Source organism: Brienomyrus brachyistius, chromosome 1 (assembly GCF_023856365.1).
Source record: "Brienomyrus brachyistius isolate T26 chromosome 1, BBRACH_0.4, whole genome shotgun sequence".
In the NCBI taxonomy this organism is placed as follows: Eukaryota; Metazoa; Chordata; class Actinopteri; order Osteoglossiformes; family Mormyridae; genus Brienomyrus; species Brienomyrus brachyistius.
Window position 1 is genome coordinate 9,892,418 of NC_064533.1, and position 19,396 is coordinate 9,911,813.

The 19,396-nt window shown below is 49.3% G+C and overlaps 1 long non-coding RNA gene across 1 annotated transcript; it reads right to left on the bottom strand.

Annotated features, from left to right (window-relative positions):
- Positions 1–13,255: 13,255 nt before the first annotated feature.
- On the bottom strand, positions 13,256–18,745 carry LOC125751325 (uncharacterized). Its single transcript, XR_007400593.1, has 3 exons — positions 18,626–18,745; positions 14,125–14,337; positions 13,256–13,700 (listed from the first exon to the last, which is right to left on the bottom strand). It is a non-coding gene; the product is annotated as an uncharacterized LOC125751325 (long non-coding RNA).
- Positions 18,746–19,396: the final 651 nt, after the last annotated feature.

The window sequence follows — 19,396 nt, forward strand, 5'->3', positions numbered from 1 at the left end:
AAAGTGTGTCTCATTTTACGACTTAACTCACTTCACAGTCATCTGTTAATCTCTAATCGCCTCTTGCCTCTCGCATGAATAGGATCCCGGTATTTAATCTCCTTCATGGGGGACAGACTCCTTCCCCTCAACCTACTGTTTTCTGTGGACGCCATGGCCCTGTTGCCCTCCTTTCCGGATGTCCAACTGTGGATGCACTTTGATAGCACATCCGTGAAAATTACAGCCAGGAGACAAAATGCATCCTTGCACAGCAACCCTCAGCCACTCGACTTTAATCAGGATGCAGGCGTAACTCTTACCCTCTTCACCCAGGTGTCCAAAATTCAAAAAACGACACACAGCACTGCAATAAAGGAGACCACTGAGCACTGGCTAGCTGTGCTCTCGTCACCATGTATGATCCGCTTTGTGCTTGACCAAGTGCTTTTTGTGTTTCTTATGAACAATCCATGACTGGCTCAGAAGTCTCCCAGGTTTCCATCATTATTCATTAAGAAGAATTATGATAACACACAGTACACCCATTCATCCCTCCCTCTATCCCTCCATTCACTCAATCATACTTCCATCCCTCCATCATCCACCTGCACCTGCAGTCTGTTCAATATGATTTTTTCCCTTCTGTCTCCAGCTGCTCTCTTCCAAACCTCTACTCTCCATCCACTAAACCACCGAAAGCCAAGAAGCCAGACAAACAAAACCAACTCTCTTCGTCCTCCCCAGCCCCCTTCTCATCCTCCACCCAGGCTCCTCCTCATCCTCCTCCCCAGGCCCCTCCTCACCCTCCACCCTAGCCTCCTCCTCGTACTCCTCCCCAGCCCCCTTCTCATCCTCCACCCAGGCTCTTCCTCGTCCTCCTCCCCAGCCTCCTTCTCATCCTCCACCCTAGCCTCCTCCTCGTACTCCTCCCCAGCCCCCTTCCTCGTCCTCCTCCCCAGCCCCCTTCCTCGTCCTCCACCCCAGCCCCCTTCTCCACCACTTGCTGAGATGCAGAAAAACAGTGGTCAATGTTCGCTGGGCCAGCTGCATCCCACTGCACCAGGCCGCGACAAACTCGGGCTGGCCAGCACCCACCCCCCAGTCCCCCACGACGATCCTGTGCAGCCGTCTGCTTCGTCTCTCCTCTCCAGCGCAATGATCTCACGCCGGAAATGCGGCTCTCTTCCCCAGGAAGAAGGCCCTTTGTTCCAGAAACACAGAGCCCATTTGCTGCCTGCCCTGAGTTTTCCTAACCCCTGGTCTCGGAGCCTCGGAGCAAAAGAAAGGCAAAGAGGAGAGCAGGGTGCGGGGGGGGGGGGTGACTGAGTGCACAGCTTGGACAAGGTCCCAGAAATGCCTCTGTCACCTTCCTGATGCAGGCACAGCGAGGCCCCTGCGAGGTGTTCCTGTCTCTCGCTTATGGCATTTCATAACGCCGCAAATCCCACTTGCAGAAGCAGACCAAAAAACAGCCTGCTGGAGTCTGGCTTTGCCCACGAAGGAACAAGCGGCGATTCTGACCGGACGGGTCCGGCAGGGCGTGGAGTCAGAGGCCTCATCTGTCATGTCCTGCCCGCCTGGGACCCTCCCAACAAGATGGGGGCTGTTCAGAGCCCCCGCCGTCGACAATGTGAGAGCTGTTCCTTCTGCTGTTTTAAGGGCACTTTCACTAGGCTCTGTCTGAGGTAATAGAAAATATCAGCAGGTTAACAAGCCCCGAGTTATTGGAGCTGTCGGCTGTGTTTGCCTGAGGTTTGTGAGCAAATTCTGGCTATTCCACGGCCCCCCCTGTCAACGTCAGTCCTTCGCCGTACGCAACCCCACACGCCCCGGGACACAGTGGCCACATTCAGCTGTGATACAGAGCGATAAAGCTTGGGGTCAGCATGCCTCTGGGGGTTTTATGGCTGCCGGGTCTTACGGGTCCCACAGAGGGCACAGCCCGCCAGTGTTTCCAGCTGAAATCTGGCACCGAAGGATATTTATGACACTCTGCCAGTGAAACGTCTGGGGGCGTGTTTTTGGACATCATAGTACCCTATCCACAACATGTCTCCCCCTCCACTGCCCACTGTGACCTCTAACCTCTGACATGACCCCATCTGCCTCCCACAGCCTTATGGGGTGTAACCTTTAACCTCCAGTGATACGTTAGTAAGATTTGGTTAAGTAAGATTTCACACTCTTCCATTTTAATTAACATGCCTCCCCTGTTTCAGGTTTTATTTTTAAGACCCACGACCCCGGGACAGCCGCCGTGTGGCATTGTGGAGGTCCAACCAGCCAATGGGAACTCTACTGCTGAAGAAACGACATCCACGTGCGGCTCACTAGTGCAGACATGTTGCTGATCCTCACTGATTTCCCTGCTTCTTCCAAATATAGCCCACAGGGAGACAGGAACGGAGGAAGCGAGAATAACGATGGATGTAAAACGAATCTATTTAATAACCGTGGCAAAGCTTACTTAAAAATCTCAGGATGCTATTGGATCATTAAGTAAACAAACCTTCTTGGTATCTCCTTATTCAGAGAGAGTGCATTCCGGGAAATGTGAAACTTAGGCAGGCCTTATTTAGATGTAAAGGATGGAGTTCATGTCCAGTTACAACATTACGGCCTTCATATCGCTTTCTGGCAGCAGACGCAGGAGCGGCCTTCTGCCGGAGCGCGGAGGGAGCAGAAGCCACACCCCAAAGTGACTGTGTAATTGTACATTTGTGCTGTTTTGTTTTTACAACAGGAGGAGGAAAATCCCCTCCCCCTCCACCCCACCCCCATGTAGATGTCATCGATGAAGGCATCTGCACAAACAGAGTTAACTTCTGCGGAATCAGAGTACTGGAGCGAGCGCCTCGGCCATGCCAGCCCATGTAGCATCTTCTTGGGGGGGGGAGTAGCCTGATCCCGCCTCACCCGCCCGGCCATGGCGCAGCGAGGCACAATGTAACATGACCCCCACATCTCCGCACGGCCCCCGCTCACCTCTGGGAAACCTGAGCCTCGGAGGCCGGCCCTGCCCTGGCGCACCGAACCCGGAACTGGATACGCTCCGGATAGGACGGGAGAAGGGAGGGAGAGAGCCTCTCGTTTAAAGCATCCCTGGGTTGTTGTTATATGTGGTGGTCTGGCTCCGTGAAATGCTGCGTTAGCCCGCCATGCTGTTAACCCCTCCCCCCCCCCACAGTTTTAATGCCTCCCCCAACTCCTCATGAATTGTGATCAGGCTGCTGCTGAATTTGTCCAGAACAACAGTGTGCAGAGTAAACAGAGCAGTTTTCATAATGAAAGTATTGAGTTTGTGAACAGGGAGCCTGTGTGGCTTTAGAAGAACCGCTCTGTTCATCACACAAGGAACTCATTGACCTGAATAAGGAGCCACACCCTCCCCTTCACAGCTCCCCGGGAGCCCTCTGCTGGCCAGGAGTAGAACTGTCCCTCTCAAAGCCCCAATGCCTCTCTGTCTCTCTCACCGGGACAGAAGTAGAGAGGTGGCAGAGGGCCACAGTGGCACAATAAGACTGACGTTCTCTTTCGTCAAAGTAACAAGAGCCATTTCAGAAATGGAGAAGAATTGTAAATACGTGGACATTTTCATCTGCAAGGATCTGGAATGTGTCGCACCCTCAAGCTGTGTCACACACATCTGCCTGCGATGTAGCGTTGTTTGCTCACAGATGCATGTGTAGGAACAAACACACCGAACATGATGCAGGCCCCTTTGGGCCCCCGCCGTTCACCCCCCATTCCCCCTTCTTTCGCACTAGGTCCCTGTAGGCAATGAGAAATACGGGTGGGAATCCCACCATCAAATTCTAGATTTGTAAAGCTAGATACTCATTTTTTAATTTTAGAAACGGAAGCAGGTGTGGGTTTTTCCCTACTGATGCCGGCACAGACACTGACAGACCCCCCATGGCGCACGGTGCACCTGGGCCCCGTTACAGGGTGTTGCTTTACTGGCTACCTGCCTCAGAATCCAAAATGAATGTGCCAGAACACAGGACCAGTCATGGGCTGGTCAGTGACAATCCGGATGGAACACCGTGTCCTCTGTGTGCTGGCCTTCTTTGATACAGTGTGTGTGGTCTGGGTAGTGGGGGGGGGGCGTGTTGTTCTCACACCGGAGGACTCACCAGACGGCCGTACCGGGTTTTTCCAGACATCCGACTTCTAGGACGTGTGAAAGTCCTCGCATTTATCCACTTTCGGGAAAACTGACACAATAGGGTGTTACTGTAAGAGCTTTTGGTCCCTGGAGCTGACGGGATTGGCCCTCAGCAGACACACCCCCCTTACACACAGCCTTTGCTTAAAAACAAGGCAGAGTGGGAACACCAGCCAGCATCACCATGACAACCGCACGATGCTCCCACGGCCCGCTGCCGGAATTCCGAGCAAATCCGGGAAACGGCAGTCTGAAAAAATCCCCCATGAAAAAGCCCATACTGAGATGTCACACACACTTTAATACATACAAAAGGACACGGTGACCAGCCCTAAGGATTACCAGGCGTGTCTTATAATGCACCAGCTTTATGACATGTCTCATGGCTGGACAAGCCTCAAGAAGAATCAGGGATGCTCGTCACAAAGCCCTCTGAGGTCGTCTCTTAGGACTAACCTGCCCATACTAATGTGGCTAATGCTCCATTAAGCAGATTAGCCCTGAACATCTGGATGGCCATGTGTCTTCGCGCTCCGGTTAGCGTCAAAGCTAACGTTCTTCTCACCCTCCTCTGAGCCGGCCCATCACTATGGTGCTCAGCCGGATCAAACCGAATCTCTAGTTTCAGCCAGAGCAGCTTTCCACAGGTCTGTGGCAGGCAAGTAACAAAACCCCTGGTGACAGGGGAGTGGGGGGGGGGGGGGGGGTGACAGGCAACCAGGGGAAATGAGGGCAATCAGAAGGCGTGACGCTAAGCGGGTAATAAAAGCAGAGAATGATGGGGGGAGGGGATGCCTGTCACTGCTGGCAGAATCTCTCACAGAGACGGCCGCTGCATGCCGAAAAGGGGGGAGGTGGGGCTAACAGGCTGACAGACAGCAGGGCTGGCCAATAGACACTGGATGCCAGTAAATTGACAATCAGGGGGGCGTGGCTAACAGTCTGGCACACAGGAGGGTGTTCGTACATGTACGTGTATCTCTGTGTGTAGGCGAGTCCAAGAACAAGCAGGAGGATGGACAGATGCAACAAAAGGCAGGTGGGAGCATTACACAGCCGGCGTCTGGTATACAGACTCCCTGAGGTCCCTGTGTCAGGGTGAAATACAGACTGTACATGGCAGACGATACTATAAAGTGGCCTGTGAGAAAAGCATGATCAAGGTGCAGACACAGACTGTCCCCAACACACTACCTAACAGAATCGTTACCATGACGCCCCAAGATCCCTGGAAATGGCTGGATGAGTCCTGGATGCTTACACAAAAGTGTGTGTGTGTGTGTGTGTGTGCTCTGGGCTGGCCTCATCTGCAGCGTGAGCGTCTCCTGCCTGCTCCCCGGAGGAGCTCTCGCTGCCCGCCCAGATCTGCATACTCACTCAATTGTTTTGAAGTCGTCTGCTTTCTTTGAGGAGCTGGGCACTCTGTGATAAGTCACATGGCAGCCTGCTGGCATTCAGGTTGAGATCTCCCTCTCAAAAGGACCTAAAAGGACCCCCCCACCACCACCACCACCATAACCACTGACCAAATACAGCTCTGGAGCAGTGAGGCCAGCAGTGATGGGATTTATCAGTCTGCCTCTGAAAAATATACATACCAGCATCTGGAACATGACGCTGACTTGCACGGATTCAGCAGCAATAAGCCGACCCACTATGTAATGTGGAAAAAGTCCCTTAGAAGCATGAGAGGGAGGATCTTCTGTCAGTGCGAAGGGGCGAGGGGCAGTTAACAGAGTGGAAGGTATGATAACCCTGGAAGGGGGCAGTTAAATGACTGACTTTGTTGTTGTTGGCTCACTTGACTTTGTTACATCCACATTAGAGGGCATGTAGATAAAAAAAAAAATCCAGCCATTGGCAAAAATCTGGAGATATGTCAGTTGGTCTGGGAGGCACATTGTAGGGATGTAAGAGTAATAGCATGGCGGGGGGGGGGGTTGTAGAAAAGCAACATCACTAGCAGAGTGGACTGATGGACTGTGGTTAAATGTGCCCTCAGTGTAATGTGGGGTGAATTATGTGAATTATGCTTTGTTATACCATGCTTTTTCGTTATCTTAATTTTGGTCTCCGAGTTGTTCCTTCCTCTTGTCTGTCCTTATCTGTTTTGTCTTCAAGATAAGGAAGGTGCTCTGGTGCAGGCAGAGGGCCCTCTGAGAGCCCTAAGCAGCAGTCACTGTACCCATTGTGCTAATTAGGTACATACTCATAAATGACAAATACTTACTGTAATACCCTTCAGATTAATAACCCCCCAGCACCACCCATTACAGGCTTTTGATGGTCACTTGTGAGTGCTCGGGCTGCTTGTAGCTCATTTGCCCACTCTGTGCCATCCCCAATGGCTTGCAAAGGATGATGGGGACATAGCCCTAGCCGTAGCCCTGGACTTCACATCAGACAGCCCGCTCAGCGTCTGCGGGAGACCCAGCAGACACAGCCAATATTTGGGGGTCATCTTGGTAAATAATACAACACTGGTGTATCCCCACATGGATTGTCACCCCCAACCAGCTCATATTCAGATGCACGAGCCCTCACTCACACATCCACATGCATATCAATGGCCAAACATGAAACTCTGTGCTAAATCCCTCCTTCACTTGCTACAGCTTCTAGTTTGGGACCTACTTTCTTCCATGGAACATGTAGGTATCGCTAATCCCCAGGTTCAGACTGATAGGCCTCGCCGGTCTCTAAGGCCGAATGGCACACATTGGTATCTCTAATCCCCAGGTTCAGACTGTTAGGTCTCGCCGGTCTCTAAGGCCGAATGGCACACATTGGTATCTCTAATCCCCAGGTTCAGACTGTTAGGTCTCCCTGGGCTCTAAGGCCGAATGGCACGCATTGGTATCGCTAATCCCAAGGTTCAGACTGTTAGGCCTCGCCGGTCTCTAAGGCCGAATGGCACACATTGGTATCTCTAATCCCCAGGTTCAGACTGTTAGGTCTCCCTGGGCTCTAAGGCCGAATGGCACGCATTGGTATCGCTAATCCCAAGGTTCAGACTGTTAGGCCTCGCCGGTCTCTAAGGCCGAATGGCACACATTGGTATCTCTAATCCCCAGGTTCAGACTGTTAGGTCTCCCTGGGCTCTAAGGCCGAATGGCACGCATTGGTATCTCTAATCCCCAGGTTCAGACTGTTAGGCCTCGCCGGTCTCTAAGGCCGAATGGCACACATTGGTATCTCTAATCCCCAGGTTCAGACTGTTAGGCCTCGCCGGTCTCTAAGGCCGAATGGCACACATTGGTATCTCTAATCCCCAGGTTCAGACTGTTAGGCCTCGCCGGTCTCTAGGCCGAATGGCACACATTGGTATCTCTAATCCCCAGGTTCAGACTGTTAGGTCTCCCTGGGCTCTAAGGTCGAATGGCACACATTGGTATCTCTAATCCCCAGGTTCAGACTGTTAGGCCTCGCCGGTCTCTAAGGCCGAATGGCACACATTGGTATCTCTAATCCCCAGGTTCAGACTGTTAGGTCTCCCTGGGCTCTAAGGCCGAATGGCACGCATTGGTATCGCTAATCCCAAGGTTCAGACTGTTAGGCCTCCCCGGTCTCTAAGGCCGAATGGCACTCATTGGTATCACTAATCCCGAGGTTCAGACTGTTAGGCCTCCCCGGTCTCTAAGGCCAAATGGCACTCATTGGTATCGCTAATCCTCAGGTTCAGACTGTTAGGCCTCCCCGGTCTCTAAGGACAAATGGCACACATTGGTATCGCTAATCCCCAGGTTCAGACTGTTAGGCCTCCCCGGTCTCTAAGGCCGAATGGCACTCATTGGTATCGCTAACCCCCAGGTTCAGACTGTGAACCTCAGTGTCTACTGTATCATGACTGAAACACTTTCACAGCTGGCCGCAGTTAAATACAATGATGGCACTGCCTAGTACAGTGCAGGATTATGTGCCACAAAATAGGTAGAGCCAACAAGTTAATCAGGAACTAACAGAACTAAGTTATGAAGTTTTTTTTAAGAGAAGTGTCTATTTGCTGTCCCAGACCTCGTACTTGGAAATTGGCATTTTTGCCAATTGGAAGCTGATGAAAATCTTAAGAAAATCTACAACTCAATCCCATGGAGTGTTATTGTAAAAGTGGGCAGGATAGCTGAAACGTGGAGAAGCGGAGAAACAGTTCAGGATTTCACTGACCCACCCAGTGGGGGTGCTAAGTGCATGTAAACTGCTGCATTATTCATGGTATTGACTGAGCAGGAACAGCATGTGCACTGCTAGGAGGGGTTGGGGGGGTACCATGAGTGATTGACAGCAGAGCCAATGAACCAGCTATCAGATTTCTACTAAGCATTTGCTTCTGCCATGCAAACACTACAGGTACAAACACAGCACATGTACATATATGTATAGATCTACGTCAGTTGTCTTCTGGGGGGGGGGGGGTTGTTTAAATTACAGTGATGGTGACCATAGATCACCTTCTCTGAGACCACCAAAATCTCACAGCTTTGGTCCAGGCTGGGGGGGGGGGCATTGCACACATTCTGGATTCCGACAGAGTGGGCTTTTTTTTCTAGAAGAACTCAGAAGAATGCAGACACTTTATTGCCAGTATGTACAAACATACCAGAATTGTGTATGGTCTGGTGCCAAACATGAATTAAAGGACAAAATGACAAATTAACTGAAGACGAATTTATCAAACACAAAGTGTAAGATGTCTTAATTCAATTCAAGTTTTTTTTTTATATGGTGCCTGTCACAGCAGAGTTGATCCGAGGCACTTTTTGGGCGTGTTGTGATACATTCCTGCATCCTGCATCTAAAAAAGGGAATTGGGAAAACAATAAACAACACCAGTGAAGCATGTGCAGAAATGGCTGCTAGTGCAAGGAAAACCTGAATGCAAGGAACAATGTGCAAGTCCTACCAATGTAGAACAGAATGACAGTGAAAAATTGCTGAAAGTTGTTCACTGTTGGACTGCAAATTGACCAATAGTGCAATTAAACCATGGAGTTAAAATATCAGGCAAGGAATGATGGGTAATTGTACCTGGGTGAGGGGATTTCTGAGGTACTATTCAAGTTTCGTTAGGAGCCAGATGGCTGCAGCAAAGAAGCTGTGGAGATGGTGTGCGATCCAGGTCGTGATGTACTTATATGCAGTTTGAGTAAGGGTCTGTAAGGGCACGAAAGCAATGTACCTGCATTCCAGTGGTGGTCCTCCCCCCCAATAAAAAACAGCATTTATGGTTTTTAAGAAAGACAACATTTTACCTGACAGTATTGTTACAACCCCCCCCCCCCCCAGGTTCTTCATGCTCCTACTGGTTAAATCCAATTGTCAGTGTTTTGGCCAGGTCTTATTCCTCCTGCTCTTTGCTGATGGGGGTTCTGATCCCAAATGTCCTTCCCCCTACTTCTTCTAACACTGAATGACTGCTTGGAGCCAGTTGACTGTTACTCCATTTGCAAAGTATCTAGTGAAAATTTCTACCTATAGTAGAAAAAACACGAAACAGACTTTACGATCTCAAAATGCAAAAAACTCTGAAACTAGATTCACCTTCGGTGACCCACACTCAAACCAAAAAGAAACACCCATGGAAAAACAGCCAAGTCCAAGTGGTTCTAAGCTGGGACCTGAATCTGCTGCAGCAGATTTTTTTATGATGCAGAGCAAACAAACTCGTGGACCTCTGGATTCTGGCATTGATCCACCAGCCAAAGCAGGCCTCACCTCAGAGGAACCATTCTCCTTGGGTGACCTTGGGCCTCACCAGCCACAGGAGATGGGCATCATAAGCTCCCTGGGGGTGGGGGGGGTACACATCATGTCTGCCCCCCCAGCCTCAGCCTGCAGCCTGTCACATCAATCACTTTCTGTCCCACCGCCATTGATCCGGATATCGATTCCGGCGTTTATATAAACAGCCCATCTTGGCCCAGACGGGCGGGCACAGGCCTCATTTATCTGTCCAAAGTGAAACAGGAAATGGCACGGGGTTACAGATAGCATGCCGCCACAAAATCGCTGAAAATGGGTAAAAGCGGCATATTGGAAGCTAGTTGGGGCAGTGTGCGTGTGTGTGTGTGTGTATGTGTGTGTGTGTGTGTGGGGGGGTGGGGGGGTGTCATTTATTAACCCACAACCCAGTTAGCTGAGTAGCGCAATCAATAACGAGCTCGGCTCATTCAAGCAGGTGAAGTGATCCCGTAGCGAGCTGGTTAGCAGTGGTCGCTAGCTGTGTGGCTTATGGTTACCCCAGTGATCATCTGCAGTGGCCCCTAGGGTTTCCGTGGCAATGATTCCATTCCAGTCACCTTCTAGAAGGCCATCTTTCATGTAGGAATGTTTCACTGCGTCCTGTTCAATCTGTGTATAAGGATGGCATGGCAAACATGCATAATTACATATTTATATGATTCTATTGAAGGTATGGGCACCCCAAGTCACACTGAATGGTTCCAGTGCCCCGAGCCACATCTTGGTACTTGGTACTACAATACTGGAAGTGCGGCAAAAGAGATCGATCACATCCTCATGTCCAGATGTTGGAGGGTCCTACAGAACTGCAGGGTCTACAGAAGTGCCCAGTTTCTGAATTTTGACCACAGACTTGTTGTTGCTGCTCTGAAGATTCAGCTCAGGTCCAGTAGGCTACCACCTACTAGGAGAATGAGGCTGGATCTGGCCAGTCGCCACGATCAGGCTGTTTCTGATGAGTTTGCATGCAATTTGTGTGAGGAAATTGCAGGCTTGGGTGTGACTGCTGATTTTTCCGTGACAAGATCCTGAAGGTTGCTGAGGAGTGTTGTGTTGCTTTTGCTGGTGTTCCCTGAAGGAGGTGTTTCTTCTCGCAGGGCACGCTGGATATTATCGAGACGAGTCGCAGTGCATAACTTTATGGCAACCCTGGTTTGTACCGGGAGCTGAGAAGGACGGCTGCGAGGGCTCAGAGGGCAAATAAGGAGGCATTTGTCAATGAAATCTGAGCAAATGACACACCAATTATATTCTAGTGACACGTATCTTGCTTTCAGAGGAATCAAAGAATTTTTTTTATTCATACCCAAATCTGTTCCTCAGAGAGTCGAGATCAGGGCGGGTGATGTAACAGTCTTAGAACAGCATGACACTACACTTGTGACTTGCTGGGCTGGATACTTTGTATAGCTGTTTAAGGTTGATCCTCCATCTAGGACGTTGGTCATTTTTGGGTCTACAGCTCTTGAGGCTGATCCATTATGTGTGAACCATAACATCTCACTGAGATTGCACAGGTGGTGAGTCAACTGGGGGTAGGGAAGGCCACAGGGATCTGTGGTATCCGGGGTGAATATCTCCAAGCAGGTGGTACGGCTGTCTTACTGGCATTGCAATCAATATTTTCCTCCAACTGGGTGATGGGCATCATCCCAAATGGCTGGAAAATAGGACTTCTTGTACCGATCTGGAAAGGGAAGGGCGATCACCTGGATTGCTGCAACTACAGAGGGATAACACTGCTTTCAGTGCAAGGTAATGTCAAGGCTAGGGTCATCCTCAACTAGATTCGTGATCACTTGCTCATCTACCAGTGACTGGAGCAGTATGGTTTTACACCGAAGAAGTCTACCACTGACTATATTTTGGCACCGAGGGCTGTCATTGAGCGCAAATGAAAATATTGACAGAGATTTTTTTTTCAGCCTTTGTTAATTTTTGTAAAGCGTTCACCTTGATTGAGCTACACTGTGGGACATCCTGAGACTTCTGAGATCCCCCCCGAAGTTGCTGGACATCATGGCTGGTTAGTACACTGGTACTGTGAGTGCTGTGCAGGGTGGAGGCAGAACCTCTGTGTTCTTCCCAGTTCTCAGATTCTAGGGATCATCAGGGATGTGTTCTTGCTCCTACTCTTTTCAATGCTTACATGGACAGGATGTTGGGCAGGATTGAGGGGTCTAGCGGCTGTGGGGCATCTGTTGGTGAGGAAAGTTTCACTGATCTTGACTTTACCAGTGATCTTGTGATCTTCACAGAGTCAATGGAGACTGATCGGGGCTCTTGAGAGACTGAGTGAGAAGTCTGAGTGTCTGGGCTTTTGAGCGCCCTGGATAAAAACCAAGATCCAGGCCTTTAATGACCTGTTGGGCACAGCCATCAGTAGTGTGTCTGTCTGCAGGGAGAATGTTGACCGCGTTGAGAGATTTACTTACCTTGGCAGTGACATTCATGTCTCTGGCGACTCTTCCTATGAAGTCAGTAAAGGGATTGGGAGAGCATGGGGGGTCACGAGGTCGCTGGGAAGGGGTGCGTGGTGCTCCTGATATCCTTGCAAGAGGACAAAAGTCCAGGACTCCCTGTTTTGCTGTATGGCTACGAAATATCCAGTGAGCTGAGATAAAGACTGGATTCCTTTGGTACTGTGTCTCTTCAGAGGACCCTTGGTTACCGCTGGTTTGACTTTATGAGGGAGCGTCAGTTACAGAACTATGGCCATGTGGCGTGATTCCCTGAGTGGGATCTGGCTCATAGAATCCTTATAGCTGTGGCTGGACCAGGCCAAGGGGATGTCCGCATAACACCTGGCTTTGACAGATAGATGACCATTTCTGGAGGGTGGGACTGGGTTACATGTACTGTAGGTCTGGGGGGTCGCCAACTGGGATCCCAAGGTGTTTCATTATGTGGTGGGTGCCACATCGCCCTATACCAATGCATGCTCCCCAACCTGACCTGACCTGACCTGACCTGACGTGATTGGGCAAACCCAGCCACTGGCAGCTACAGAGCTGCCAGGATTATTTGTGTATATTGAGGTTCGACCGAAAACTCTGAACCGCAGTGATGAGTAAAGGAAACGTGAAAAAGATATCTAGGCCGTTTCGGTTGCGACTTTGCTGATCAGGGAAAGAACAGTATCGGTCTGGCACTCCGGCTTGGGAGGGGAGGTGATTAAAATCACCACATTCTCTTTTTATTCACCTAGAGGACCCCAACTACCCCTGCTCCCCACAAATGTTTCAATTAGCAGCTGAGCCCAAATACAAAGGGTGAAAGAATGAATTGGAGAGAGTGATAGAGAACAACTGTATGCTATATGGTGGAGTGGACATCATTACATCTTAGAAGGATGCCTTGCTTGGTTTTTATTGCAAAGGCTTTAATGGGCAAATTACCTCAGTACACATGCAGTTTGCTGACATTCCGCACTAATACATACAGAACCCGTTCATCAGTTAAACTTCTCCTTCAGCCTCCCACCACACTCACAGAACTGAGCAAATCCGGCTTTTGTTCTTATGCAGCACATGAGTGGAACATATTACAAAATATATTAAATTTAGACTCCTTGCCTTCTCTGAATGTGTTTAAAAATCTCAAAACTCTGGGCTTAAAGAACAGTGTCATTGTTTCATATAAATTAACTTCATTCTGTGTATTTTTGGAGAGTATTTGTATGTGTTTTAGTTTGTGTTCATATTAATCATCTCTGTGTATGTACATGAAACTTTAGTCTTTTTTTCTTATTTGCTGCCATCTTGGCCAGGACTTCCTGGAAGAAGAGATATTGTATCTCAGTGGAAGCTTCCTGGTAAAATAAAGGATAAATAAAATTAAATAAATAAACTGGATACAATCACAGGTTCAGTGTTTGGGGGCGGGGGAGGGGGGGGGGGAGTGCTGTGTCACACCAGCACATGAGTCTGTTCGTGGGGTATAATATATAGCAAGGTTAGGGTTTACCTGGGGAGACTGTTTGTCTGCCAATCACAATGTTCCTGTGACTCATTACACAGGATTTCAAAATCTCAGTATCTCTCTCTCTCTCTCTCTCTCTCACACACACACACACCCTCTTTTTTTTACCTGTCCTCTCCATTTCTCCCTCTGTCTGTCCTGTCTGTTGATCTCTCTCTCTATCTCTCACCCCCCTCTTTCTGTTGTTCTTCTCTCCATTCTCTCGCTATCTGTCTCTCTCTCTGTCTGTCTCCCTCTCTCATACACACTCTCACCATGAGAAAGGACGTATTTCCCTTCATCTGGGGCTGTGAGATGTAGCCTAACACGGACAGTGCCAGAAACTTCATCCCCATGCCGTGGTAGCTCATTGAGGGACGTCTGCAGAGGGAGTTGCCTGTGGCAGCTGAAATGCCGTCTTGTCCTTCTCTTGGAGTGACGGGAGGTGTCCTTACGCACTCTACACGGCATCCTGGCTAGATGGCGCACTGTGGGCCAAGACAGGGATACAAAACTGAAGAGGACGAAAGCATAGAGATAGGTAACTCGGGAACGGTCCTCCTAATGAAGTTGGCACTCGGGTTTACAGTAAATAATGATTAATTAGCATGGACAAGTTCGGAAGTATCTGAAGATGTAAATCTGACAAATGACCTCATTATGCTTCCTGGTTTAAAGGCAGGGCGTCTGTGACCCCCAACACGGTGCCCTGCTCGTTGGCGTAAAATGGAGACCATTCAAATCCTCCAGAATGGGCAGGAGCAGTGGGAGGAGTCTGAGAAATCTGTGTCATTAGAATCCTGGGGGTGAACCGGAGGTCTTTCCTACTGCCCCTCAGTCACCGTGTGACAGGTGACAGGTCACCGTTACCGTAGAAATAAGGTGGCAGGGTAGCAGCACCGGGGTGACAGGTGACTTCCTGCACCTGTCTGCTTGGGCGTAATTAAGCCCCTGTGATGGTAGTACGAGACCCCCTCCCCCTCCAGGGATACATGATGGAGTGCCCCCCTTGTGATTCTTACCCCACACAGCAGTAATTGCCCCGGCTCTCTTCCCCCACTCCTCAGCTGTCGGGAGGGGGGGCAGGGGGAATTACTGCCTGCCATCTGTTCTGACCCCAACCCCCAGAGTCCCAGGAGAGTTGTCTTGGTAACAGGGATAGTGAGGACTGGCACATGACCATCCTGCTGTGGAGAGGATTCACCCCCCCCCCCACCCACCCACCCAGGAAAGTCGCATGGGCTCTCTGATGAGATGACGGGGGATGGGATCACCCACATGTTCACAAACGCCGACATAAGCAGAGTTTGATGTTTGCACAGAACCTATTACTTTCTCTACCTATAAGGTACCAATAAACCGCGGATAAAAAGGTGCAAAGTGTCAGTGAAGAACATATGTCTTGCCAATTAACTACCGTTGCAAATTCTGCCCATGAACGCCCCGCAGGGATACGCCCACTGCCTCTGAGGGCGGGGCCAAGTACAGCCATGAGGGTACAGAATAACACGTCCATGTTCACCGAGACGTCGGGCGATGCATTTCTGCAGCACAGGGAGTCGCCGGCCCTCAGATGTCATCACATCACACAATGTCACCTCTGTCGTCATGGTGTCAGTCACAAATCGACACCGCTGCATCAGGGCCACGCACCTCCCTGCGTGAGGGCGTCCCCCAAAGCCCACAGGCCAGCCAGGACATAGGGTTACGTGAGGCGTTTCGCTTTGATGCAGTTGCTTCGACATGCTTGCTTTGACATGCTCATAAATCTGTCGCGGGACAATTTCATAAAAACAGCAAAGACACAAATGGCTTTTCCATAATCAGATTTTATGCAAAGGTCAAACAGTTTACCGTTATTCCCTGTTTTATTGACTTTATCAGCTTGCATGGCTCATGCTCCTCAAACCGAAACCTTCTATAGCCATTTTGTACATGTCCACATGTCCATCAATAAATAACCGCAGGGACTGGTAACATGGTGCTTTAACGGTGGCGTGCATATTCTTCTGCTCCTGACACATCACTGTGACCTGGCGATTGGTCTGCCAGCCATGGCGCAAGGCATGCTGGGTAGCTGGTGCCATTGAGGCCCTGGCACAGGCTTGCGTCTGATACCCTGCCAGGTGACGGGTGGCCGGAACGCTGCCACGTGCCGCAGAGAGTGCCACCTGGGGGAGCGGCGCCTTACCCAGGCCCTGCCGGCCAGCTGCACTCGGCGTGCCAAGAGTCGTGTGCTAACACACGGCGGCTGTGTAAACAAAGCAGCCGCCGGCCCCAATCCTGCCTCGCCCCCCCCATCTGCATTACTCCGCCAATCCTGCCACTGGTCACCCTGACCTGTCCGGCTGACCCTGAGGCCAAATGACCCCCAGACAGATGGTGAAGCTCAGCAGCAGGGCGTGTGGGGGGTGGGCTTGTTTGTTACTGTGCATTCGTGTGGCTAACGTGACAACAAGAACTGCTGGGGGGGGGGGGGCATTGTTGGTGGCTGGGGCCATGTGCGGTCCCAAGGCGGCTGTAAAACCTCCCCCCCAGGGAGTCGGCGTTTGTGGAGGAAATGCCTTTTCTGAGTGACTTCCCCACAGCACGCCGACCACAATCGGTTTCCAGCCGTGAGGGCTGACATTAGACGATGGATATTTTGAAAAATCCAGGAAGAGACTACCCGTCCCCAGGCCACACCTGTGGGTTCTAGTTTGCAGCGGGTCAGTACAGACCCCCTACCCAGTCACGGATGCACCTACACGGCTGCATGGCACAGACAAGTCGCCGGTGTGACAGGAGAGCTTGATCAGCACAAGCCCCTCTCCCACCTTCCCCGTGACGTCAGCGTCCAAGCCTGCCCCCCCACCCCCTGTCACCCCATCTGTTTGCTCAGCACCAGTCGGCCTTTTTCCCAGCCCAGAATAGCACTGCCCTGGAATCTTCCAGTCCGCTATGGCGGCACAGGGAATCCCGCCGGCCCCTCTCCCTCCTAATGTTTTTCCATTGGGGAAGACACGCTGCATAGTGCTAGCACGTGAACTGGCATGTGAATCATGCAGAGAGTGTGTCACCGCAGAGCTGCGGGTAATTAACTGTCTGCCGCTACGGCCCTTTGTGGCTGCGTGTCACTCTCACTGTGCCTGTCGTATTTTTAGCGCCTGGATTGAAATAGAGGCTGGATGGGCCTCACTATTGATCTCATAGATTTTTCCTGAAATATCATGTGCAGGAATGAGATGCTCTTTTGATGAATTGTGTTCCTGTGATCCATTGCTTTAATGCATAAAGCTTCACATCCCCAAGCAGCAAAAATGAGAATTTCGGCAGGTTCTCTGTTCTCGCATATACACGCCTCCCAGAATGACATGGGTGGTCCTTGCCGGGCTTCTCCACCGGCCAACACTGACACCTGCTGGTCATAATGCGTTATGACTGCTAGACTCTATGCTACGTGGGTACAAGGTCACTGGTCCAGAAATATGAAGCGGGATTATGAAAGCAGCAAAAATGCGAGCTGCCTGAGGTTTGAAAATGGTTTATAGCACACTGATACGGTGCGAGCGAGGTTTTTGAGAACATTAACTGGGAGTGGGCCTGTGGATTCACAATTGGAGCGCCAACCAATGCAGCCCAACTCGTGGTTAATTAGCAATTTTACTGAGCAATTTATTGACGCTGCGGCTATAAGTTTTAGAGCTGAGTGTTAAGGCAACGTGATAACTTAGGTTACTGTAGGAATGCTTGCATGGGTAAACTGACAGACGCATGTTTCCAAGTAAACATAATGCAAGTAATAGTATAACTTAGCATAATAGAGTTTTGTTTTCAGACTCATATACAGTCTCAATACCACCTTCCATTTTCCAAAACACTTAACACATGCACCATATCAGTAAACTATGTGAAATAATTCCATACACTTTTGCATTGCTTTGATACATAATGCATTCGATTACCACTTCTCCCAAAATTCATGAATGCCTCTATCACTCAGTGTTCAACACCAGCAAAATCCTGTACAACTACAGCAAATTTTTCATACATTTTCATACTCTGTTTGAACTTTCAGGTAAAAATAAACTAATTTTACATCACTGTAGATGGAAATATGGTACATCTTCACAGAAAAGTACCTATGCATACACTTGAAAAGGTTGTTCGGTTTTTTAGTTTGCAGCTTTGTACAAAAATGTACAAAAATGGCCGCATTTGCATTGAAATGTGCATGTATATAAGGTAAAATATTGATGCTGTTCCTGAAGAGGTATTTTCAGTATTACAGCTGTATGCCTGTGTATGTTTTCTTTTATTATATTAAATATATTTTTATAATATTCAGATGTGCTCACAATGTCCCCCCCCAAACATATATTGATATAAAGGCCTTGGTCCCCCCTCAATGTTGACTCCATGACTACGGCCTTGACTGAAGTACAAATCATGAACAAATATAGTCACTACTTAAGATAAAATATGCATCATGATTCATTAATGATGAATAAAAATGAGATCAGGACTTTACTTGTGTTATTCACAACTTGCACCTTCAGTAGTTCCTTTAATAGTTCATAAAGGATTACAGAATTAACAGATATAGTAACAAATATAGTAACTGCTTGAGATAAAATATCACGATTCATTAATGATGAATTAACACAAGATCAGTATGTAATTAAGACTTCGTTTATGGTTAATTAATACATAAGTAATAGTATAATACTATATTATATGTGGCCTGTCAAGTAAAGTGTTACCAAAAAAATATCAATGTTTAATGGGGCACTTTACCTGGAGGCCCAGCAGGGGGCAACATTTCTCCACAAGTTGCAGGAGCCTTGAGTTGCCAGCAGGTGACACTGTGCCTCTATTAACAGCGAATTCATTGGGCGTGCGCAGCCTGGTGCGGGGTCACGTCACTAATTCCACAAATCTGTAGATAGATGGTTGCCGTACCCTAGCTTGTCTGAGTATTTCCGGAGAAAACTTTAAGGCGCTATGAACAGAACGGTCATAATCAAAACATTCTTTATTCAGGTAACATTTAAGTTTTCATTAATGTCATTCCGGTTAAGCAGACTGCGATCAGAATCAGACCATTTGGGACGACTTCAGACAGAAACTGAATAGCTGTTTTTTTTCGTAAATGGTGAGTCGCCGAACATTATAAACCACATCTGTTAATTACATGCCGATTTTAAGTCTTGCGATCCACCGCTGATTTTTGTGAAGTATGAGTCATGTCAGGAAAAAGTTAATCGTCCCAGAGTCCCGTTTCACAACCCCTGCATTTCTTGTACATTATCCCCGGGCGTCAGGGCGGCATCTTAATGCACGTCAGTGCTCTCGTCGTCACGTTAATGACGTTTTTCCATGAGTGCTTGCACCCCCCTCTTCGAGTGCACCATGACGCGGCACCCCCACCCCAGGATCTACAGCTCCTTCCTATTTTGGCTGACGGTGTTCCACTGGCACTTCAGCTGTTTATGAAGCCGAAAGAGAAATAAGTTTCAATAATCCACCAATCAGCATGCAGGGCTATGGCAGCAAACCTTGACTAGC